Source organism: Procambarus clarkii, chromosome 50 (assembly GCF_040958095.1).
Source record: "Procambarus clarkii isolate CNS0578487 chromosome 50, FALCON_Pclarkii_2.0, whole genome shotgun sequence".
NCBI classification, from domain to species: domain Eukaryota; kingdom Metazoa; phylum Arthropoda; class Malacostraca; order Decapoda; family Cambaridae; genus Procambarus; species Procambarus clarkii.
The window spans coordinates 6037585-6063722 of record NC_091199.1 but is presented as its reverse complement, the minus strand read 5'-3'; the positions used below and the strand labels follow the sequence as shown (position 1 = coordinate 6063722).

General features: G+C 46.5%; 1 protein-coding gene and 1 long non-coding RNA gene across 6 annotated transcripts in view; both read right to left on the bottom strand.

Moving 5' to 3' along the window:
• LOC123749573 (calpain-A) overlaps positions 1-26138 on the bottom strand; it is a 267048-nt gene that overhangs the window by 78881 nt on the left and 162029 nt on the right. The gene's annotated exons all lie outside the window — the stretch shown is intronic.
• On the bottom strand, positions 44-24336 carry LOC138351590 (uncharacterized). The gene is made up of 3 exons (XR_011222508.1): positions 24273-24336; positions 8043-8241; positions 44-314 (listed from the first exon to the last, which is right to left on the bottom strand). It is a non-coding gene; the product is annotated as an uncharacterized lncRNA (long non-coding RNA).

Sequence of the window (26138 nt, the reverse complement as noted above, 5' to 3'; positions counted from 1 at the left end):
AGAGGAAGGGTTAGGTACAGCCTTGCTAAGGTGACCAAGAGAAAGAGACAGAGGCGAGGGGGAACAGAAGTACCTGGAATAAAGTAAGACTCAAGAAATAAGAGATGACACCGAGACAAAACAATTAGAAACCAGAGCAGAAGGCAGTAAAGGGAGGGTGCCAGGAGAGGGAGGGGAAGAGGCCCCGGGTGGAGACACACAGGAAGGTCACCTACGCCAGCAGGAAGGGAACGTTGCTCTCGGATAAAGTGATGTTCAAGGACATCGTGGTGGAGAGGCGGATCATCTTCAGCAGGGGAGCAGCAGCACAGGCGCTGGGGAGGCGGGGGTATTAACACGGCTTAGGCACACCTCCTTCCTTACTGGCCATACACACAGAGACAACGAGAGAGAGAGAGAGACACAGAGAGAGAGACAGAGACAGACAGTGACAGAGAGAGAGAGCCAGAATCTTTCCATTCATAAACCCTATAGCGCAGCCTCACCATTCAGGTCAACATCACCACAGATCTCACCATCCAGGCGGGAGATGCACACGTGGCCAACACACACAACACAACCACAACAATTCAGAACACAACAAGACTACATAGTACTAACCTCCGAGTACTCAATACCACTTGCCACCGTGTCCCCCAGTATCAGTGTCAAAGTAGCTTGACAAATGGAATGCATTAGGAAGTGATGTGGTGGAGGCTGACTCCATACACAATTTCAAGTGTAGATATGATAGAGCCCAATAGGCTCAGGAACCTGTACACCTGTTGATTGACGGTTGAGAGGCGGGACCAAAGAGCCAGAGCTCAACCCCCGCAAGCACAACTAGGTAAGTACACACACACACACACACACACACACACACACACACACACACACACACACACACACACACACACACACACACACACACACACGGGATCCAAGAGTCAATGCTCGATCCTGCAGACACAACTAGGTGAGTACACACACACACACACACACACACACACACACACACACACACACACAGGAAGCAGCCCGTAACAGCTGTGTAACTCCCAGATACCTATTTACGGTTTAAATAAACAGGGGGCATCAGGATTAAAAAACTCTGCCCCATTTGTTTCCGCCATCGGCTGGGATCGATCCCCGGACCCCTAGGACTATGAATCCCGAGCGCTGTCCACTCAGCCACCAGGCCCCCCAGGTGTGTGTACTCACCTATTTGTACTCACCTACTTGTGCTTGCGGGGGGTTGAGCTTTGGCTCTTTGGTCCCGCCTCTCAACTGTCAATCAACTGGTGCACAGATTCCTGAGCCTACTGGGCTCTATCATATCTACACTTGAAACTGTGTATGGAGTCAGCCTCCACCACATCACTTCCTAATGCATTCCACCTGTTAACTACTCTGACACTGAAAAAGTTCCTTCTAACGTCTCTGTGGCTCATGTGGGTACTCAGTTTCCACCTGTGTCCTCTTGTTCGCGTCCCACCAGTGTTGGATAGTTTATCCTTGTTTACCCTGTCGATTCCCATGAGGATTTTGTAGGTTGTGATCATGTCTCCCCTTACTCTTCTGTCTTCCAGTGTCGTAAGGTGCATTTCCCGCAGCCTGTCCTCGTAACTCATGCCTCTTATTTCTGGGACTAGTCTAGTGACATACCTTTGGACTTTTTCCAGCTTCGTCTTGTGCTTGACAAGGTACGGGCTCCATGCTGGGGCCGTATACTCCAGGATTGGTCTTACATATGTGGTGTACAAGATTCTGAATGATTCTTTACACAGGTTCCTGAACGCTGTTCTGATGTTAGCCAGCCTCGCATATGCCGCAGACGTTATTCTTTTTATGTGGGCTTTAGGAGACAGGTTTGGTGTGGTATCAACTCCTAGATCTTTCTCTCTGTTCGTTTCATTAAGTACTTTATCTCCTATTTTGTATCCTGTGTCTGGCCTCCTGTTTCCACTGCCTAGTTTCATTACTTTGCATTTACTCGGGTTGAACTTCAACAGCCATTTGTTGAACCATTCAGTCTCTCTAGGTCATCTTGTAGCCTCCTACTATCGTCCTCAGTTTCAATCCTCCTCATAATTTTTGCATCATCGACAAACATTGAGAGAAACGATTCTATACCCTCTGGGAGATCATTTACATATATCAGAAACAATATAGGTCCAAGGACTGACCCCTGCGGGACTCCACTCGTAACGTCTCGCCAATCTGAGACCTCACCCCCTCACACTGACTCGTTGTCTCCTGTTGCTTAGGTACTCCTGTATCCAACGGAGTACCTTCCCTTTCACTCCAGCCTGCATCTCCAGCTTTTTCACTAGCCTCTTGTGTGGCACTGTATCAAAGGTTTTCTGACAATCCAAAAATATGCAGTCTGCCCACCCTTCTCTTTCTTGCCTTATTTTTGTTGCCTGGTCGTAGAATTTAAGTAACCCTGTGAGGCAGGACCTGCCATCCCTGAATCCATGTTGGTGCTGTGTTACAAAGTTCTTTTGCTCCAGGTGCTCCACTAGCTTTCTTCGCACAATCTTCTCCATCAGCTTGCATGGTATGCAGGTTAGGGACACTGGCCTGTAATTCAGTGCCTCTTGTCTATCCCCTTTCTTGTATATCGGGACTACGTTAGCTGCTTTCCAAATTTTTGGCAGTTCCCCTGTTGCCAGAGATTTGTTATACACTATGGAGAGTGGTAGGCACAGTTCTTCTGCTCCTTCCTTTAGTATCCAAGGGGAGATACCATCTGGGCCTATAGCCTTTGTCACATCCAACTCTAGTAAACTCTTCCTTACTTCCCCGCTGGTAATCTCAAACTCTTCCAGTGGTTCCTGGTTAGCTATTCCCTCTCTTATCTCTGGGATTTCTCCTTGCTCTAAGGTGAAGACCTCTTGGAATTTCTTATTCAGTTCCTCACACACTTCCTTGTCATTTGTAGTGAATCCTTCTGCCCCTATCCTTAATTTCATAACCTGTTCCTTTACTGTTGTTTTTCTCCTGATGTGGCTATGCAACAATTTAGGCTGAGTCAATTTTGTGTGTTCACAAAATAATAACAATGGACGCTGCCACATGAAAACAGCTTCACTACACACTGAACAATGAGGTAGTCACGTGAAGCAAGTGAAGGCAGGATGATCGCCGTCGGCAGCAGAGCACTGTATTGCTCCCAGCTGTAATTACACCAACACTTGGCCCCTGTAATTACTCCATGTAATATGATATGGTGATAGCCGTCCCTGTGTAGACTAGGGGTACCAACCAGGTAGACTAAGGTTACTAGTCTACATGGTTGATCAGTCAATTCCATAATCAACACACAGATTACCCAGGGAACAAACTTCTATAAGATTTCATGACAAGAAAATCAAACCCAAAAGTACTTCTGGATATTTCCAGGACACCAAACCCGCCACAATACTCCAGAAGTGACAAACGTCCTCACCTTGAAGACCTTTTCTTCGGCTGTTCCCAAGACGACGACGAGGCTGGGCAGGTCGGCGTAGGCCTCACCTCGCTGGCCTGGACAATGCCGCCATTGGCACCTATTTTCACTAACACGAAGCAACACAATACATAAAAAAACATTCTCCCCCTTACGTTAACACTATTATTACTGACAAAAAATAATTCACAAACTACAATTAAGAAACAAATAACGCCAATGTTGTTGAATACAAATGTTTTGGAACACGTTTTTTATGTTGGAGTGAAAATGGGTGTCAATCTCATCGGTAACTATACTGTACGAGGCTCTGTATACGTTTGTTTTATACAACAGTATAAAGAGGCTCTTTATACAGTTTACTAGCACTTGTGTCCTCCACTTGCCTCTTGGACCACATTTACCCGTCCCAGACGGTCTGTGGTCACTTGTGGGGCCCCCAGACTGGTCTGTGGTCACTTGTGGGGCTCCCAGACGGTCTGTGGTCACTTGTGGGGCTCCCAGACTGGTCTGTGGTCACTTGTGGGGCTCCCAGACTGGTCTGTGGTCACTTGTGGGGCTCTCAGACTGGTCTGTGGTCACTTGTGGGGCCCCCAGACTGGTCTGTGGTCACGTCTGGGGCTCCCAGACGGTCTGTGGTCACTTGTGGGGCTCCCAGACTGGTCTGTGGTCACTTGTGGGGCTCCCAGACTGGTCTGCGGTCACTTCTGGGGCTCCCAGACGGGTCTGTAGTCACTTGGGAACACCATGAGCAAGCTGAGGCAGAGGTTCCCGGCCTTATTAGCTTCGTATTTGGTTATCATCTCATTAACGCGCCGGGATAAGAACTAATCTACATTAATATTCAGACAATCCCACCTTAGTGTGATATGGGGGGAGGGAATTATCAGGACAAGCGCCAAGCCATTATGACTATATAGCACTTGAAAGGGGTCAGGATAAGGATCTGGGATGGGACGGAGGGAAAGGAATGGTGCTCAACTAGCCAAGCATCCCCCGGACAGTCGGGGATTGAACGCCGACCTGCATAAAGCGAGACCGTCGCTCTACCGTCCATCCCAAGTGGTTGGATTACCGATATGGAACTAGCTAGTTGTGAGAGACCTGTCCGCGAGGTCAATAATCCTCGCAACCACCTCAAGATAAGTAATTATCAAAAGAAGGCACGAAACCGGGAGGTTACCTTGAGGTGCTTCCGGGGCTCAGCGTCCCCGCGGCCCGGTCGTCGACCAGGCCTCCACCCCCAGGAAGCAGCCCGTGACAGCTAACACCCAGGTACCTATTTTACTGCTAGCTAACAGGGGCATAGGGTGAAAGAAATTCTGCCCATTGTTTCTCGCCGGCGCCCGGGATCGAACCCGGGACCACAGGATCACAAGTCCAGCGTGCTGTCCGCTCGGCCGACCGGCTCCTGCCGATCATCACTATGGCTGCGTCACCTTCATTTACACCCGCCCAAACTCATCCATATACTGTGTTAGGCCTTCACCCACTTGGACTGGACGGTAGAGCGACGGTCTCGTTTCATGCAAGTCGGCGTTCAATCCCCGACCGTCCACACGTGGTTGGGCACCATTCCTTCCCTCCCCATCCCATCCCAGATCCTTATCCTGACCCCTTCCATGTGCTATATAGTCGTAATGGCTTGGTGCTTTCCCCTCATAACGCCCTCCGTTCATCACTAATCTACTATCTTTCCCGCCAATTTCTTCACTAAATCACCAACCCTGTTCTCAGACTATTGTTATCCAGGTCTTGTCTCAATCTCAACGTGTTCAACTGTCCTATTTGATGGTATTGTGTCGCGTGGTACCTCAGTGGTACCTCAGTGGTACCTCAGTGGTACCTCAGTGGTACCTCAGTGGTACCTCAGTGGTACCTCAGTGGTACCTCGTGTTGGTAACGTCGAGGACTAACGTGTAGAGCTGCGTTGCCAACGGTGTTTGAGGCTCACTTTCCTCCACACCGGTGACCCGCACACTGGTTAGTGGTGTACAGGGGGGGACACTGCCCCTCCACCCCCCCCCCCGCACCCTGTTCACACATGAGGGGTGATGGACTCTCTCTGGGGCAGTTTATAGCCTCGAGTGGTCGCGGGCCCTCAACCCCCCGCGGGCCCTCAACCCCCCGCGGGCCCTCAAAATGAGGTCAACTCATGCTCCACCTGTCAAATACAGGTGAAGCCAAATAATAAAGCCAATTGAATCCAACACTGAAACGCAGAGTTTAATAAGTCAATATGTGACTAGTAAATCGTTAATTAGACGAGCCTTGGTTTTAACTATGATGGGCTGGATAATTGTCAAGGATATGTGTGGTGTGGAATGTTGTGGTGAAGGACCACTTTCCTCAACCTTCCATCTCAACTGCGTCTCTCTCACTCCCCACCTTGACACACATGTCTCCAATTGTCTTAAAAACCACATCCCGAACTGCCATTCCTCACTTACCACGACGCCTTGGGAGCCGGTCGGCCGAGCGGACAGCACGCTGGGCTTGTGATCCTGTGGTCCCGTGTTCGATCCCGGGCGCCGGCGAGAAACAATGGGCAGAGTTTCTTTCACCCTATGCCCCTGTTACCTAGCAGTAAAATAGGTACCTGGGTGTTAGTCAGCTGTCACGGGCTGCTTCCTGGGGGTGGAGGCCTGGTCGAGGACCGGGCCGCGGGGACACTAAAGCCCCGAAATCATCTCAAGATAACCTCAAGATAACGCCTTGGCTTGAATATTGGCCTGATAATATCACCACCAATCGCTATCACCGGAGTGTTATTTGCATCAAAGATATCGAGTGTGTAAAGCTTAGCTTATGATAGGCTATAGGTTATAACGCTAGGTTATAGGTACGCTATGATATCGTACCTTGCGCGCTCCGGGGGATAAGATATCGAGCGCAAATTGAGATATTGTGCCAACAGTCGGTACGATAGTCTGTGCAGCACTGCCAGCCGTTATCGTTATCTTTATGGTGGTTATCTCTCTTTATGGTTACCTTAAAGTTGCCAAACCATCAAAGTTCAGCATAACTAACCTCTCGTAACTCAATTCCAACCTCCCACAACCCAGCGTTCTTATCAACCCTAAACCAACCCAACCAAGTCAGACCCAACCCAGCCACTATACAACTCTACCCCGTCACATTCACTGTAACATACAGTGAACCACTGAGTCAGTGTCAACTCACCAACATACAACATACACCACAGCCGCCAGTCGTCCTCATACCAGGCTCACAATACACCCGCAGTGCAGGAGATAATACACAGTAGTATACAACACGATTGGGCCGCCACAATCCCGTTCAATACACATATAGAGCGCTCTATGTATGACCCAGCCAGACCATACAACCTGACACACACACACACCAGCAGCAATACTGTGATATACAACAAACATACATGGGTGTCATGGACCAAGTATACACAAGAAAGGATGAATCAAAGCAAGGAAGGAATGTAAACAAACTTCATCACAGAAAACGGGAGTTGTGTCAACAAGTTCAGAACAAAAACAGTCACCACGTCTATACATTGTATCAGCACTATAAACAAACAAACAAAGCAACACCAATAACGGAAAAGAACGAAAATTGGAGAAAAAAACATAAAAGAATATAAAAGTATGAAAAAAATTATATTTTCTAAAAATTTAGAAAAGTATATAGGAATTAAAACATTTCAAATTCTAATTAGGACATGAACTTGTAAGAGTCAAATTAAAGGGACACGGACACGGGGACACACACACACACACACACGCACACACACACGCACACACACACACACACACACACACACGGATAATTTAACAAAGGAGAAAAAAGATTAAAAAGCTAAATATGAAGTAAAAATTAAAAATTTTAACACATCCTAAAGAGTAAATAAAAGTTTTGGAAAAGAGCCTAAACTGTGCCAACTCCTGCCTTTAACAATGTTAAACTAACCTACAAGGCCTATCTACCATGTTAATGGATTATCCCCAAGTTATATTACATGAAACACAAACATATTATATATATATTTCACGCAAATAATTCTCTAGAGGCAAAAAATATACAATGATGTAGGAGGAAAGTTGTACAATAATGTAAAGCCATATACGTCGCTTTATGATGCTATTTGTGTTGGCTGCCAGCAACAATAGGTTAACTGATCAGGCAGTCACCAGGGAATGACTGCCTGAGCTGAATGACTAGTACGGTGATTACCAGGAGAGAGAGCTATGCCAATGTGACGCAGTGGCATATAGGAGGAGTATGAAGAGAGGAAGAAAGGACATGAGAAGAGGAGGATAGAAAGAGAAGGAGAGGATAGGAAAGGACAGGGAGGATAGGAGAGGACAGAAGGATAGAAAGACGTTCAGCATCATCCACCAATACCAGTGTATGCTGGAGAGTCATTAGGCAGGTGACAAACCTGCCTAATCTTATCTAAACACACACGTGATATCTTATCTAAGTGAACCACGGGTGAAGCCAACGCCTTAGATAAGAGAGACACACACACATATGGGCCTCAAACGCCGGAACTTATAAGTGTCAATCTTCCTAAAGCTGTAATAACCCTTCAACTTGGAGGCTAATAAAGTACACACAGTTACAAAATACTTACCCAAAATACTTTGAGCTTCTCGTATTGGTAAGGCATCCTCTTGCTTAGGGGAGTCTAAGTATATTTATGGCGTTATCATTGCATAATTACACCTCTTAAATTATATAATGCAACCTGACGAGTATATCTGATATATATACTCGTATATCTGAGTATATCTGAGATATACTTCTTGGTATTTGTGTTGGGGTCTGAAATACTATAACCTGAAGCACTCGGTGGAAGAACTCGTCTCATGTCAGCATATACTTTTAAAATGGACCAAACTATTGACATATTACCAAAATGTGATTTACAACCCAAAAAACAAGCAGTAGTTCCAAAGTGTGGTTAGCCCATTTGACCTGTTGTTTAGTGACGGCATGGTTTCTTGCCGGGTCGGGGCTCGATGCTCGATGTTCTATTCTCTTCCCATTACCTGTCCGATTATAATATAGGCATATTGGCTACAGACTTTCTCCTCATAATTACCGCACCTCACAACTACACACACACACACACACACACACACACGCGCACACACACACACACACACACACACACACACATACACACACACAAGAACAAGACAAATGGTTATTTAGGCATTTATTTCTCTCATCTGTCCTGCCATGAAGGACAGATGCGAGAAGTCTTGGGGAAAGACGCGCCACATTTCACTACTATTGCCTCTGGGTCAACACCCAGCAGTGACTGGGTAACACTGGTGCAACTCTCCCTAACTCATCAAGGGTGTGTACACCCACAGATGTAAACCCGCTTCTAGCTCTACATGTACACAGAGTTTACCTTAGTCCTCAACATAGTGTAGGACGATAGTATACTTGCTTGAAGGTCACTACAGGCTGTTCTGGTAGCCTTCATCGCTCTCTCGAGGTTGACAGGTTCGAAGCCCAACATACACTCCTTTACTATCACTACTGCTACTGATACTACTACTGATACTGATACTATCACTACTGCTACTCCTCACACCTCGCTGCCCTCATCCTCTCACTACACCTCGTGACCCGGGAACTACCAATATTTCCTCAGAAATATGTATTTCCTCATGATATACGCATGTTTCTAAAGATATACGCATGTTCCCATAGATATGCGCATGTTTCTAAAGATATACGCATGTTTCTCAAGATATACTCATGTTTCTCAAGATATACTCACGTTTCCATAGATATACGCATGTTTCCATAGATATACGCATGTTTCCACAGATATACGCATGTTTCCATAGATATACGCATGTTTCCATAGATATACGCATGTTTCCACAGATATACGCATGTTTCCACAGATATACGCATGTTTCCACAGATATACGCATGTTTCTCAAGATATACTCACGTTTCCATAGATATACGCATGTTTCCATAGATATACGCATGTTTCCATAGATATACGCATGTTTCCACAGATATACGCATGTTTCCACAGATATACGCATGTTTCCATAGATATACGCATGTTTCCATAGATATACGCATGTTTCCATAGATATACTCATGTTTCCATAGATATACGCATGTTTCCACAGATATACGCATGTTTCCACAGATATACGCATGTTTCCACAGATATACGCATGTTTCCATAGATATACGCATGTTTCCATAGATATACGCATGTTTCCATAGATATACTCATGTTTCCATAGATATACTCATGTTTCCATAGATATACGCATGTTTCCATAGATATACGCATGTTTCCATAGATATACGCATGTTTCCATAGATATACTCATGTTTCCATAGATATACTCACGTTTCCATAGATATACTCACGTTTCCATAGATATACGCATGTTTCCATAGATATACGCATGTTTCCATAGATATACGCATGTTTCCATAGATATACGCATGTTTCCATAGATATACGCATGTTTCTAAAGATATACTCACGTTTCCATAGATATACGCATGTTTCCATAGATATACTCACGTTTCCATAGATATACGCATGTTTCCATAGATATACTCACGTTTCCATAGATATACGCATGTTTCCATAGATATACGCATGTTTCTAAAGATATACGCATGTTTCTAAAGATATACGCATGTTTCCATAGATATACGCATGTTTCTAAAGATATACTCACGTTTCCATAGATATACGCATGTTTCCATAGATATACTCACGTTTCCATAGATATACTCACGTTTCCATAGATATACGCATGTTTCCATAGATATACGCATGTTTCCATAGATATACGCATGTTTCTAAAGATATACTCACGTTTCCATAGATATACGCATGTTTCCATAGATATACGCATGTTTCTAAAGATATACGCATGTTTCCATAGATATACGCATGTTTCCATAGATATACGCATGTTTCTAAAGATATACTCACGTTTCCATAGATATACGCATGTTTCCATAGATATACTCACGTTTCCATAGATATACTCACGTTTCCATAGATATACGCATGTTTCTAAAGATATACTCACGTTTCCATAGATATACGCATGTTTCCATAGATATACTCACGTTTCCATAGATATACGCATGTTTCCATAGATATACGCATGTTTCTAAAGATATACGCATGTTTCCATAGATATACGCATGTTTCCATAGATATACGCATGTTTCCATAGATATACGCATGTTTCCATAGATATACGCATGTTTCCATAGATATACGCATGTTTCCATAGATATACGCATGTTTCCATAGATATACGCATGTTTCTAAAGATATACGCATGTTTCATCTTCTCAAATGTGAACGTTCGACTATTTTAAATAACGAATGAACAAAGAAAATCAGGCGGGAAAAACGATGGAAATTTGAAATTTGCGCGGAAGCCGTTCATCCCTCTCGCTTGTGGGCTGAGAGGCGGGACCCAAGAGCAGCAGCTCTTGGCTCAGCCCACAAAGGCCTACAAAAGACCAGCTAGTCCTTTGTTCAATCTACAAAAGCCCAGCTAGGCATTACCCCAGCCTACAAAAGGGCCAGCTAGGCCTTTCCTCAGCCTACAAAAGGCCCAGCTAGGCCTTTCCTCAGCCTACAAAAGGCCCAGCTAGGCCTTTCCTCAGCCTACAAAAGGCCCAGCTAGGCCTTTCCCCAGCCTACAAAGGCCAGCTAGGCCTTTCCTCAGCCTACAAAAGGCCAGCTAGGCCTTTCCTCAGCCTACAAAAGGCCAGCTAGGCCTTTCCTCAGCCTACAAAAGGCCAGCTAGGCCTTTCCTCAACCTACAAAAGGCCCAGCTACGCCTTTCCTCAACCTACAAAGGCCTAGCTAAGCCTTTCCTCAACCTACAAAAGGCCAGCTAGGCCTTTTCTCAACCTACAAAAGGCCAGCTAGGCCTTTCCTCAACCTACAAAAGGCCAGCTAGGCCTTTCCTCAACCTACAAAAGGCCAGCTAGGCCTTTCCTCAACCTACAAAAGGCCAGCTAGGCCTTTCCTCAACCTACAAAAGGCCAGCTAGGCCTTTCCTCAACCTACAAAAGGCCAGCTAGGCCTTTCCTCAACCTACAAAAGGCCAGCTAGGCCTTTCCTCAACCTACAAAAGGCCAGCTAGGCCTTTCCTCAACCTACAAAAGGCCAGCTAGGCCTTTCCTCAACCTACAAAAGGCCAGCTAGGCCTTTCCTCAACCTACAAAAGGCCAGCTAGGCCTTTCCTCAGCCTACAAAAGGCCAGCTAGGCCTTTCCTCAACCTACAAAAGGCCAGCTAGGCCTTTCCTCAACCTACAAAAGGCCAGCTAGGCCTTTCCTCAACCTACAAAAGGCCAGCTAGGCCTTTCCTCAGCCTACAAAAGGCCAGCTAGGCCTTTCCTCAGCCTACAAAAGGCCAGCTAGGCCTTTCCTCAGCCTACAAAAGGCCAGCTAGGTGAGCACGTACACACAAACACGCCTAAAATCGATAGCAAGTTTTAATTCACATAATGGATAGGGCGTTGTCCCTGATGTGTGGAGTGTCACGGGTCACTGTGTCACGGGTCACTGTCAGTGTCACGGGTCACTGTGTCACGGGTCACTGTCAGTGTCACGGGTCACTGTCAGTGTCACGGGTCACTGTGTCACGGGTCACTGTCAGTGTCACGGGTCACTGTCAGTGTCACGGGCCACTGTGTCACGGGTCACTGTCAGTGTCACGGGTCACTGTCACGGGTCACTGTCAGTGTCACGGGTCACTGTCAGTGTCACGGGTCACTGTCAGTGTCACGGGTCACTGTCACGGGTCACTGTCAGTGTCACGGGTCACTGTCAGTGTCACGGGCCACTGTGTCACGGGTCACTGTCAGTGTCACGGGTCACTGTCACGGGTCACTGTCAGTGTCACGGGTCACTGGCAGTGTCACGGGTCACTGGCAGTGTCACGGGTCACTGTCAGTGTCACCACAAAGCTCAACACAGGAAGTTGACCGTCAAAGAGGAAAGTAGGTTAACCATCTCCCCCCCCCCCTCGCCCTTGCACTCCCCCGCCACTCTCCCTTGCCCAATCGCTACTCTCAATTTCACAATAACGAGGAACTAAGAACACAAATTTAGAGTTCCAGCTGGATTGCAGCTCGAGCATGGTTTTGCACAACCCGTCCTCGACAAGTCCATTACATTCAGCAGTCAACCCCACAGACGCATTCATAAATTTTAACATGCTGTTCATTCAAAACGGGAATTTTCTCACGTATAAATTAATATTATAATATATTAGCATATTGTGTATATATAGGCATAGGATAGGTTAGGTCAGGTGTTTAGGTTCTGTTGGCGATTATTTGTATTTGTAGTACGTGGGTGAAGCATTTACAGCGTTGTGATTCGAACAAAATTCGTCAGTGAAACACTTGTTCCGGAAGTGTTCGAACGTCAGCAGTTGTGAGTCGTGTGTAAACCGCTTTTCATTCATAAACAGCTGGGGTTTGGCGGGTGGATGGAATGGTCTTTTGGGTCTTTGTTTGGAGGACGGGCTGGTTTTGCAACCCGTCCTCGACTCAAGTCCATTCCATCCAGCGGTCGACCCCACAGACGCATTCATAAACTTTTAAAATGCTGTTCATTCAAAACGGGAATTTTCTCAAATCTAAATTACTATTATAATATATTAGCATATTGCGCATATATAGGCATAGGTTAAGTTAGGTGTTTAGGTTCTGTTGGCGATTATTTGTAGTAATTGGTTGAAGCATTTACAGCGTTGTGGTTCGAACAAAAGTCGTCAGTGAAGCACTTGTTCCGGAAGTGTTCGGACGTCATCAGTTGTGAGTCGTGTGTAAACCGTTTTTCATTCATAAACTGCTGGGGTTTGGCGGGTGGATGGAATGGACTTTTGGGTCTTTGTTTGGAGGACGGACTGAGGGCCACTCGGATGAACAGAGGAGTGTCTGAGTCGTTACATCCTTCCATAACCCATGTGGAACATTGTGGTTCTCCGGTTTGGGTTCTTTTATCCCAGTGGTAGCATAGTAGCCACCATGGGGGACTGGTACGCCCCCTATAGCCTCCAGTTCGAGTCCCACTAGTACTGTTTCATAACAATTCTTAATTTAACGTTATTGCCAAATTCAGGCCTCAATCGTGGATATATTTAGTTTTCCATTAGGTATAATTGTCAACAGAGGCTTCAGGTCCCATTTTTCAAGTTAGTGTGACATCAAATATATATATATATATATATATATATATATATATATATATATATATATATATATATATATATATATATATATATATATATGTCGTACCTAGTAGCCAGAACTCACTTCTCAGCCTACTATGCGAGGCCCGATTTGCCTAATAAGCCAAGTTTTACTGAATTAATATATTTTCTCTAATTTTTTTCTTATGAAATGATAAAGCTACCCATTTCATTATGTATGAGGTCAATTTTTTTTTATTGGAGTTAAAATTAACGTAGATATATGACCGAACCTAACCAACCCTACCTAACCTAACCTAACCTATCTTTATAGCTTAGGTTAGGTTAGGTAGCCGAAAACGTTAGGTTAGGTTAGGTAGGTTAGGTTGTCGAAAAAACATTAATTCATGAAAACTAGGCTTATTAGGCAAATCGGGCCATGCATAGTAGGCTGAGAAGTGAGTTCTGGCTACTAGGTACGACATATATATATATATATATATATATATATATATATATATATATATATATATATATATATATATATATATATATATATATATATATATATGGCACAACTCTCCTAAACACGAGAGTTAAGTATACAACTTTAGAACACTTTCCCACCAGGAGACTCGAACCCTAGCCAGCACAGAAGCCTTCCAGCAACTGGCATAACAGGTACGCCTTAACCCGCTCCACCACCCGCTCAGACCCTTAAAAGAGATGGTAATTTCGGAGTATTTAAATACCCCAAAGATCAACACCTCCCAAGAGCACCAGAGCAAGTGAGGGGTCATTTATACGTTAATTTCATCAAGTCCCTGTTAATATGGGAAGACACAGTGTCTCTGCTTAAGGCACAACTCTCCTAAACACGAGAGTTAAGTATACAACTTTAGAACACTTTCCCACCAGGAGACTCGAACCCTAGCCAGCACAGAAGCCTTCCAGCAACTGGCATAACAGGTACGCCTTAACCCGCTCCACCACCCGCTCAGACCCTTAAAAGAGATGGTAATTTCGGAGTATTTAAATACCCCAAAGATCAACACCTCCCAAGAGCACCAGAGCAAGTGAGGGGTCATTTATACGTTAATTTCATCAAGTCCCTGTTAATATGGGAAGACACAGTGTCTCTGCTTAAGGCACAACTCTCCTAAACACGAGAGTTAAGTATACAACTTTAGAACACTTTCCCACCAGGAGACTCGAACCCTAGCCAGCACAGAAGCCTTCCAGCAACTGGCATAACAGGTACGCCTTAACCCGCTCCACCACCCGCTCAGACCCTTAAAAGAGATGGTAATTTCGGAGTATTTAAATACCCCAAAGATCAACACCTCCCAAGAGCACCAGAGCAAGTGAGGGGTCATTTATACGTTAATTTCATCAAGTCCCTGTTAATATGGGAAGACACAGTGTCTCTGCTTAAGGCAGAGACACTTGCTCTGGTGCTCTTGGGAGGTGTTGATCTTTGGGGTATTTAAATACTCCGAAATTACCATCTCTTTTAAGGGTCTGAGCGGGTGGTGGAGCGGGTTAAGGCATACCTGTTATGCCAGTTGCTGGAAGGCTTCTGTGCTGGCTAGGGTTCGAGTCTCCTGGTGGGAAAGTGTTCTAAAGTTGTAATATATATATATATATATATATATATATATATATATATATATATATATATATATATATATAAATATAAATATAGTAAGGTTATAATGGCGTCACTTACGTGGAAATATCGTCACAGTAGACTTCACATAATGACCCGTATGTCGTAATGCTCTCACGGTAAATACAGATGTTTATCACTTGCTAATAACACACAGCACGGGGCCATGAGGCACGACATTGTACACACAAACACTCGGGACATTTTCTATTGCATCCTTCGCCCAAAATATTGTCTTCTTGTATTGAAACCTATGTATCGTACCTCACTTAACTTAGCCCAGCCCAAGTCAGGCCAGCCCAGCCCAGCCCAGCCCAAGTCAGGTATTGGGGATGAGGGGATAGGGGCCACCACACCACTGTGGTGGCCCCTATCCCCTCATGTTGATCTATCCACACCACTGTGGTGGCCTCTATCCCCTATCTGATCCTAGACGTGGCTGGCATAATATGAACCCGACTTCCGGTCCCAATTTGATTGCCTAATCTTCAATATCAAACATTTCATGTCTTAACTCACTCGTCTGACAAAATGAGCAACACGGAACGGAACTGGGCGAGACGGAACGGAAGGGGACGGGACGGGAGAGTTCCGTCATTACAGACAGACAAGTGTGTTAAGGATGTCTCCGTCAGACACTAAGGAAGATAATCTCAGGCGAGGGAATCTCATTTGACCTATTAAGGCTGATGCCTTGATCAAGACGAGAGCTACCTGAGCAGGTCGTAGTCACCACGACCTGAGCAGGTCGTAGTCACCACGACCTGAGCAGGTCGTAGTCACCACGACCTGAGCAGGTCGTAGTAACCAAGCACACTGCCGTGCTGGACGGAAGTATACATCAGTCCTGGACAAAACTGGAGTGTACAGTAAACTCATTGAACATACTATATGACCAAAGTATACCAGCGTAAACTGAAAATATATTCCACAATATATATAAGAGTGGTTTCCATGGTGAGGTTAGAGATCAAGGCCGACACATCCGGCGAGAAAGCCTAACAAGACACTCGTGCCAAAGTCACTTTCAGAAGCCCTTACGCAACAGAACCCAAGACCGAACCCCCCTGGACAATTTCCACAAGTGTACCATTACACTTGACAACGTTTTCTATGATTAACCATTCACAGAAAACCATAGTTTTTCCCCTGATATTTACGTTTCAATAATGACAATAAGCAAAGTGTGACAGACAGATGCGGACACCAAGGCCAGCAGGACGTGCGCTCTTATGCTCCCCTGAGCACGATATAAAAACAAAAGAGCAGCGCAGAGACCATTCATTTAACTTTTTTGTTTTTAAATTCCGGTTTCCACTCGTATTTAGTCCAACTTCTTATATGAAACGGTCTGTCCTGGACGGCATCGTCTGTGTGTCTTGGGGATTTTGCATGTTGTGATCATGTCTCCTCCGAATCTTTATTCCCTCCTGTGTTTGTATGTTCAACATTACGGCTGTCATTTCTTGTATTTTCCGATATGTACTCACATAGTTGGGCTTAGGGGGGTTGAGCTCTAGCTCTTTGGACCCGCCTCTCAACCATCTATGTGGGTTGAGTGACATATCAACCTTGAGGCAAGTCTCTAAATGTTCTCAAATTACTATTTGTGTTGCAGCAAATATCACCTGCGGGGTATACCGAGCCTTGGTCTACCACAGGTGGTGTACCGCTCGCAGGGGTTCACAGTTTACCTCCAGTATCAGTCTTTGGGCCCGAAACGCTGTATTAGTGGCTTTAGGCATAGTATATACTGACTATCTTGACTACAACATTCTCCCTCTCACGCAATATGTTATTTTACATATATATAAAATGTTATTATTATTATTATTGTGTTTATTGTCTGTATTTGCCGGTTGACATTTAAGTATTTGTGCCTTAAGGTCAAGCGTTTAGCTCCTGGACTCTGCCTTCCCAACACATGGTTATCTAATATGTATTCATTCCCACCCTATTTTTCTCTTATATATATATGCTATATTTCTTTCTCTCACACACACACATTATATATATATATATATATATATATATATATATATATATATATATATATATATATATATATATATATATATATATATATTCCTCTTTACTGATAGGTAAATAAAGGCATCAGGTGAATAAACTCAATTGTTTCCGTCACGGTCAGGAATGAAACTTGGGATTGTGATTAGCAAACGCTGACCACTCAGCTGCCAGACTGTGCCCTCCACCCCCCCTCCCTTCCCCTCCCCGTGGCCGTGCGTGCGTGAGCGCGTGGTGCAAGAGTTCTGGATGGTGTGTGGTACATGTTCACTACGCACCATCATCACCATACATGACTCCAGCAGTCCATAAAGCCCACAAGTGGAGTAGAGAGGTGGTGGTGGTTCAGGTGGAGTAATATGAGTGTATGGAGGGTAGACACTCGGGGAGTATCAAGGCGAGGGAACACTTCCCCAGTTCAGGGCCATCAAGTGGAACCAACTGGAACGGGAAATAGAAGAACCTTCCTACATCCATTGTTGTGAAAAGCAGATATAACAGGAAACAAAGGTGCGGGGGGGTGTTATCTTGAGATGATTTCGGGGCTTTAGTGTCCCCGCGGCCCGGTCCTCGACCAGGCCTCCACCCCCAGGAAGCAGCCCGTGACAGCTGACTAACTCCCAGGTACCTATTTACTGCTAGGTAACAGGGGCATTCAGGGTGAAAGAAACTTTGCCCATTTGTTTCTGCCTCATGCGGGAATCGAACCCGCGCCACAGAATTACGAGTCCTGCGCGCTATCCACCAGGCTACGAGGCCCCGTAAATGACTCCACCCCGGGATGGGTGGAGTCACTGAATTACACAACCACCTGCAGGTGGAATGGCGAAGCTCAATACCTGTAAGATCGACCGCTACTAATTCTCCTTCGTTAAGTTACAATGTGTAAGAACACACACACAGACACACACACACACACACACACACACACACACACACACCACACACACACACACACACACACACACACACACACACACACACACAGACACAGACACACACACACACACAAAGGAGAGGTGGCAGCAAACCAGGCGACCTTGGAAAGGTTCGAAATTACAAGAGATAAGGTCAAGAAGCACCTATTGGAGCTGGATGTTAGAAAAGCTGTTGGGCCGGACGGAATCTCACCATGGGTACTGAAAGAGTGTGCAGGAGCACTTTGTTTGCCACTCTCCATAGTGTATAGTAGGTCACTGGAAACGGAAGACCTACCAGAAATATGGAAGACTGCTAATGTAGTCCCAATATACAAAAAGGGTGACAGGCAAGAGGCACTGAACTACAGGCCAGTGTCCTTAACTTGTATACCATGCAAGGTGGAGAAGATTGTGAGAAAAACCTGGTAGCACATCTGAAGAGGCTGCCCAAATGAGCCACAGAGATGTTAGAAAGAACTTTTTTAGTGTTAGAGTAATTGACAAATGGAATGCATTAGGCAGTGATGTGGTGGAGGCTGACTCCATACACAGTTTCAAATGTAGATATGATAGAGCCCACTAGGCTCAGGAACCTGTACACCTGTAGATTGACGGTTGAGAGGCGGGACCAAAGAGCCAAAGCTCAACCCCCACAAGCACAATTAGGCGAGCACGCACGCACGCACACACACACACACACACACACACACACACACACACACACACACACACACACACAAGTGGAATCCCGCAGGGGTCAGTCCTTGGACCTATACAGTTTCTGGTATATGTAAATGATCTCCCAAAGGGTATAGACTCGTTCCTCTCAATGTTTGCTGATGATGCAAAAAATATGAGGAGGATTGAAACAGAGGATGATAGTAGGAGGTTACAAGATGACCTAGAAAGACTGAATGAATGGTCCAACAAATGGGTGCTAAAGTTCAACTCGAGTAAATGTAAAGAAATGAAACTAGGCGGTGGAAACAGGAGGCCAGACACAGGATACAGTATAGGAGATGAAGTACTTAATGAAATGGACAGAGAGAAAGATCTAGGAGTTGATATCACACCAAACCTGTCTCCTGAAGCCCACATAAAGAGAATAACGTCTGCGGCATATGCGAGGCTGGCTAACATCAGAACAGCCTTCAGGAACCTGTGTAAGGAATCATTCAGAATCTTGTATACCACATATGTAAGACCAATCCTGGAGTATACGGCCCCAGCATGGAGCCCGTACCTTGTCAAGCACAAGACGAAGCTGGAAAAAGTTCAGAGGTACGCCACTAGACTAGTCCCAGAACTAAGAGGCATGAGTTACGAGGAAAGGCTAAGGAATATGCACCTTACGATACTGGAAGACAAGAGTAAGGGGAGACATGATCACTACCCACAAAATCCTCAATGGAATCGACAGGGTAGACAAGGATAAACTATTCAACACTGGTGGATCGCAAACAAGAGGACACAGGTGGAAACTGAGTGCCTAAATGAGCCATAGAGACGTTAGAAAGAATTTTTTCAGTATCAGAGTAGTAGACAAATGGAATGCATTAGGCAGTAATGTGGTGGAGGCTGACTCCATACACAGTTTCAAGTGTAGATATGATAGAGCCCAGTAGGCTCAGGAACCTGTACACCAGTTGATTGACGGTTGAGAGGCGGGACCAAAGAGCCAGAGCTCAACCCCCGCAAGCACACCTAGGTAAGTACAACTAGGTAAACACACACACTCACAATGTATATTAATTTAAAAGGCACTAACAGACGCAGATACCCACGCACGCACACTCAACACCTGCACATTGTGTAGCGAATAGATATACGCAGCGCTAGGGGGCGCGCGAGGCTACTGGCAAAACCCCAGAACATACATTCACCCTGGAATATACGCACAAAGTATTCAGAATATACGCAGCCTCGCGTATATTTCTAATGCTTTGTCAAGACGAGATGAAACACAGATTCAAAACTAAAGAGAACACACCGTGCACACACACACACACACACACACACACACACACACACACACACACACACAGGGGTGTGTTACAGGGGCCTCGTAGCCTGGTGGATAGCGCGCAGTACTCGTAATTCTGTGGCGCGGGTTCGATTCCCGCACGAGGCAGAAACAAATGGGCAAAGTTTCTTTCACCCTAAGTGCCCCTGTTACCTAGCAGTAAATAGGTACCTGGGAGTTAGTCAGCTGTCACGGGCTGCTTCCTGGGGGGTGTGTGTGTGGTGTGGAGAAAAAAAAACGTAGTTAGTAAACAGTTGATTGACAGTTGAGAGGCGGGCCGAAAGAGCAAAGCTCAACCCCCGCAAAAACACAACTAGTAAACACACACACACACACACCCACACACCCACACACACACCCCCACACACACCCACACACACACCCACACACCCACACACACACCCACACACACACACACACACACACCCACACACACACAAACCTTCAACACCTCCCAACCACATTAGTTAACAACCCATGGTCTTTAATAACTAATTACAAAACAGGGGATGAGACGACGGAAGCCTCGCCTCCTGACTTCGCCTGTCCTCGTACCTATTCTTGGCCCACTATACCTATTCTACACGCTACCACTTTTAAAAACCCTCAATAATCAAACCTCTCCCATCCAGGGAGAAGGTTTCACTCGTGTCTCAAGATAGCATCCAATACAACTTTAAAAATGTCTCCAGAAATAGTTGCAGTAATGGAAGGTTATCAGACCTCCTTTGTTTCAATATTCAAGTCGACAGCAGCAACAGAGGAGCTGAAAATGTAATGAGGGTGTCTCCTTGACGTGGGTCAACTCTAGCAGTCACTGAGGCAGGCTTATATTGAGACCACTATACCCCAGGCTTATATTACGGGCTATTCATGCCCGTGTCATCTCTTGGGTGGCTTAATCTCTATCACTCAGTTAATCAGGCTTATATAGTGACCACCATACCCTTGAAGTTACCTTGAAGTGTTTCCGGGGCTTAGCGTCCCCGCGGCCCGGTCGTCGACCAGGCCTCCTCGTTGCTGGACTGGTCAACCAGGCTGTTGGACGCGGCTGCTCGCAGCCTGACGTATACGTCACAGCCTGTTTGATCAGGTATCCTTTGGAGGCGTATGTCAAGTTCTCTCAGGACACTGTGAGGGGTCGGCCAGTTGTGTCCCTTATGTGCAGGGGAAGCGTGTTGAACAGTCTCGGGCCTCTGATGTTGATAGTTCTCTCTCAAGAGTACCTGTTGCACCTCTGTTTTTCAACGGGGGTATTCTGCACATCCTGCCATGCCTCCTGGTCTCATGTGATGTTATTTCTGTGTGCAGGTTTGGGACCAGCCCCTCTACTATTTTCCACGTGTAAATTATTATGTATCTCTCCCGCCTGCGCTCTAGGGAGTACAGATTTAGGCTCTTTAGTCGGTCCCAATAGTTTAGATGTTTTACTGAGTGGATTCTAGCAGTAAAGGATCTCTGCACGCTCTCCAGGTCAGCAATTTCTCCAGCTTTGAAAGGGGCTGTCATTGTGCAGCAGTACTCCACTCTAGAGAGCACAAGCGTCTTGAAAAGTATCATCATCGGTATAGCATCTCTAGTGTGAAAGGTTCTTGTTATCCAACCTGTCATTTATCTTACAGCACAACCACAGTATACTGCAAGACTATAACATACTCGACTATCTTGAGGTTATCTTGAGATGATTTCGGGGCTTTTTAGTGTCCCCGCGGCCCGGTCCTCGACCAGGCCTCCACCCCAGAAAGCAGCCCGTGACAGCTGACTAACACCCAGGTACCTATTTTACTGCTAGGTAACAGGGGCATAGGGTGAAAGAAACGCTGCCCATTGTTTCTCGCCGGCGCCTGGGATCGAACCCGGGACCACAGGAATCACAAGTCCAGCGTGCTGTCCGCTCGGCCGACCGGCTCCCTTTACCTCAGGGGTGTGGAAGATTACCCCCACCATCTCTAGCATTCAGACAGACCTCCGTATGTGAACTAAATATATACACAACATATACGCCAGTGTATTAAACACACAAGCTTTAGATACGCTTGTGTATAACCCGTATATACGCATCACATAGGCTTGCGTATAACCCATATATAGGCTTCAGATACGCTCGCAAGAAATAAGTTTTATATGAACAAATCAAACAGACTTTAAATGCACTTATATAGGGACTACAAGACTGTCTCGCATACACTTGAAGGCCCTCGGCCCCAGTCCCGTCTATCATGGACTGTCTCGGCCCCAGTCCCGTCTATCTTGGACTGTCTCGGCCCCAGTCCCGTCTATCTTGGACTGTCTCGGTCCCAGTCCCGTCTATCGTGGACTGTCTCGGTCCCAGTCCCGTCTATCATGGACTGTCTCGGTCCCAGTCCTGTCTATCATGGACTGTCTCGGCCCCAGTCCCGTCTATCGTGGACTGTCTCGGTCCCAGTCCCGTCTATCGTGGACTGTCTGGGCCCCAGTCCCGTCTATCGTGGACTGTCTCGGTCCCAGTCCCGTCTATCGTGGACTGTCTCGGTCCCAGTCCCGTCTATCGTGGACTGTCTCGGTCCCAGTCCCGTCTATCGTGGACTGTCTCGGTCCCAGTCCCGTCTATCGTGGACTGTCTCGGTCCCAGTCCCGTCTATCGTGGACTGTCTCGGTCCCAGTCTCGTCTATCATGGACTGTCTCGGCCCCAGTCCCGTCTATCATGGACTGTCTCGGCCCCAGTCCCGTCTATCATGGACTGTCTCGGCCCCAGTCCCGTCTATCGTGGACCGTCTCGGCCCCAGTCCCGTCTATCATGGACCGTCTCGGCCCCAGTCCCGTCTATCATGGACTGTCTCGGCCCCAGTCCCGTCTATCGTGGACTGTCTCGGTCCCAGTCCCGTCTATCGTGGACTGTCTCGGTCCCAGTCCCGTCTATCGTGGACTGTCTCGGCCCCAGTCCCGTCTATCGTGGACTGTCTCGGCCCCAGTCCCGTCTATCATGGACTGTCTCGGCCCCAGTCCCGTCTATCGTGGACTGTCTCGGCCCCAGTCCCGTCTATCATGGACTGTCTCGGTCCCAGTCCCGTCTATCATGGACTGTCTCGGCCCCAGTCCCGTCTATCGTGGACTGTCTCGGTCCCAGTCCCGTCTATCATGGACTGTCCCGGTCCCAGTCCCGTCTATCGTGGACTGTCTCGGCCCCAGTCCCGTCTATCGTGGACTGTCTCGGCCCCAGTCCCGTCTATCGTGGACTGTCTCGGCCCCAGTCCCGTCTATCGTGGACTGTCTCGGCCCCAGTCCCGTCTATCGTGGACTGTCTCGGCCCCAGTCCCGTCTATCGTGGACTGTCTCGGCCCCAGTCCCGTCTATCGTGGACTGTCTCGGCCCCAGTCCCGTCTATCGTGGACTGTCTCGGCCCCAGTCCCGTCATAATGAAGTATTTGCTTTTCCAAACAAAATATTTTCTGTCAACTTTCTTTAACAATTTTCTATGATCGGAACACCATTAATTGCTTCGAGTCACTGTTCAACAACCTGATTAATTTTATTGATACAAATAAAACAAAAAGATAACTAAAAGTTGATATCACTATCAAGTAAAAATGAACAAATAAAACAGATTAAACTTCTAAAAACACAATTTACACCATAAAACATGTATATTCATGTATGTTCATGTATATTCATGTATATTCATGTATATTCATGTATATTCATGTATATTCATGTATGTTCATTCATGTATCATTCATATGTATAATACAGATTTTCTTACAAATTAAAACAGAATATAATCCCGCGGTAGGAACGAGTATACTAAAATATACTAACTCTAATATACTAGTATACCCAGTATATCAGTATACTTAGTAATTCATATCCCAACACAAACACTTTTTCAAGTCTAATTTAATCACTCAAATTGGTTTATATTTCGAAATTAAAGGCAAAAGGAGTTTAGGAAATGGCTGCCACAAAACCCGCGATCTAGTGCACAAGGTACAGGTAATCCCCAGGCAACACACACACACAGGGGAGAGAGAAGGGGAAGAGTTCGTATGGGGACCTGGTGCACGCGAGGCTTCCTGGACACACACTGATCCACACCACGGAGGAAGGCAGCCATTTTCTACCCCCCCCCCCTAACCCATCCCCCTCCACCCTTCCCATCAACCCACCCTTCCCCTTCCAAGCCCCCCCCCTCCCTTTCTCACCTCCTACCACCATCGTCGTCGTTTCGCATCGTTACTCCTTACACGTCACTTCCTCCTTCCGCTATTATAGTCCCCCCTTCCATTTTCCCACACGCACCCCCCCCCTCTCTCTCCCCCCTCTCATATACCCCCACTATCCCCCCTCTCATGCACCACCCCCCTCAGGATTCACCTCTAGGACAATTAGGCAAGTCCCAGCAACTCTCTTATATTTATATATCATGTAAGACTGTCAGCAGTCACAGTTCCATCTGAGACTATAATACATTTGTTTACTAAACTTCAACTCCAAGTTTAGGACCACCTTGGAATATTATGACAAGTTTATAACTCTACCCCAGTGTGGAGAGTCACTAGTTTATGGTCCCCAGTGTGGAGAGTCACCAGTCTATAGTCCCCAGTGTGGAGAGTCACCAGTCTATGGTCCCCAGTGTGGAGAGTCACCAGTCTATGGTCCCCAGTGTGGAGAGTCACTGGTCTATAGTCCCCAGTGTGGAGAGTCACCAGTCTATAGTCCCCAGTGTGGAGAGTCACCAGTCTATAGTCCCCAGTGTGGAGAGTCACCAGTCTATGGTTCCCAGTGTGGAGAGTCACTAGTCTATAGTCCCCAGTGTGGAGAGTCACCAGTCTATAGTCCCCAGTGTGGAGAGTCACCAGTCTATGGTTCCCAGTGTGGAGAGTCACTAGTCTATAGTCCCCAGTGTGGAGAGTCACCAGTCTATAGTCCCCAGTGTGGAGAGTCACCAGTCTATGGTCCCCAATGTGGAGAGTCACTAGTCTATAGTCCCCAGTGTGGAGAGTCACCAGTCTATAGTCCCCAGTGTGGAGAGTCACCAGTCTATGGTCCCCAGTGTGGAGTCACCAGTCTATAGTCCCCAGTGTGGAGAGTCACCAGTCTATAGTCCCCAGTGTGGAGAGTCACCAGTCTATGGTCCCCAGTGTGGAGAGTCACCAGTCTATAGTCCCCAGTGTGGAGAGTCACCAGTCTATAGTCCCCAGTGTGGAGAGTCACCAGTCTATAGTCCCCAGTGTGGAGAGTCACCAGTCTATGGTCCCCAGTGTGGAGAGTCACCAGTCTATGGTCCCCAGTGTGGAGAGTCACCAGTCTATGGTCCCCAGTGTGGAGAGTCACCAGTCTATAGTCCCCAGTGTGGAGTCACCAGTCTATGGTCCCCAGTGTGGAGAGTCACCAGTCTATGGTCCCCAGTATGGAGAGTCACCAGTCTATGGTCCCCAGTGTGGAGAGTCACCAGTCTATGGTCCCCAGTGTGGAGAGTCACTAGTCTATGGTCCCCAGTGTGGAGAGTCACCAGTCTATGGTCCCCAGTGTGGAGAGTCACCAGTCTATGGTCCCCAGTGTGGAGTCACCAGTCTATAGTCCCCAGTGTGGAGAGTCACCAGTCTATAGTCCCCAGTGTGGAGAGTCACTAGTCTATAGTCCCCAGTGTGGAGAGTCACCAGTCTATGGTCCCCAGTGTGGAGAGTCACTAGTCTATAGTCCCCAGTGTGGAGAGTCACCAGTCTATGGTCCCCAGTGTGGAGAGTCACCAGTCTATGGTCCCCAGTGTGGAGAGTCACCAGTCTATGGTCCCCAGTGTGGAGAGTCACCAGTTTATGGTCCCCAGTGTGGAGAGTCACCAGTTTATGGTCCCCAGTGTGGAGAGTCACCAGTCTATA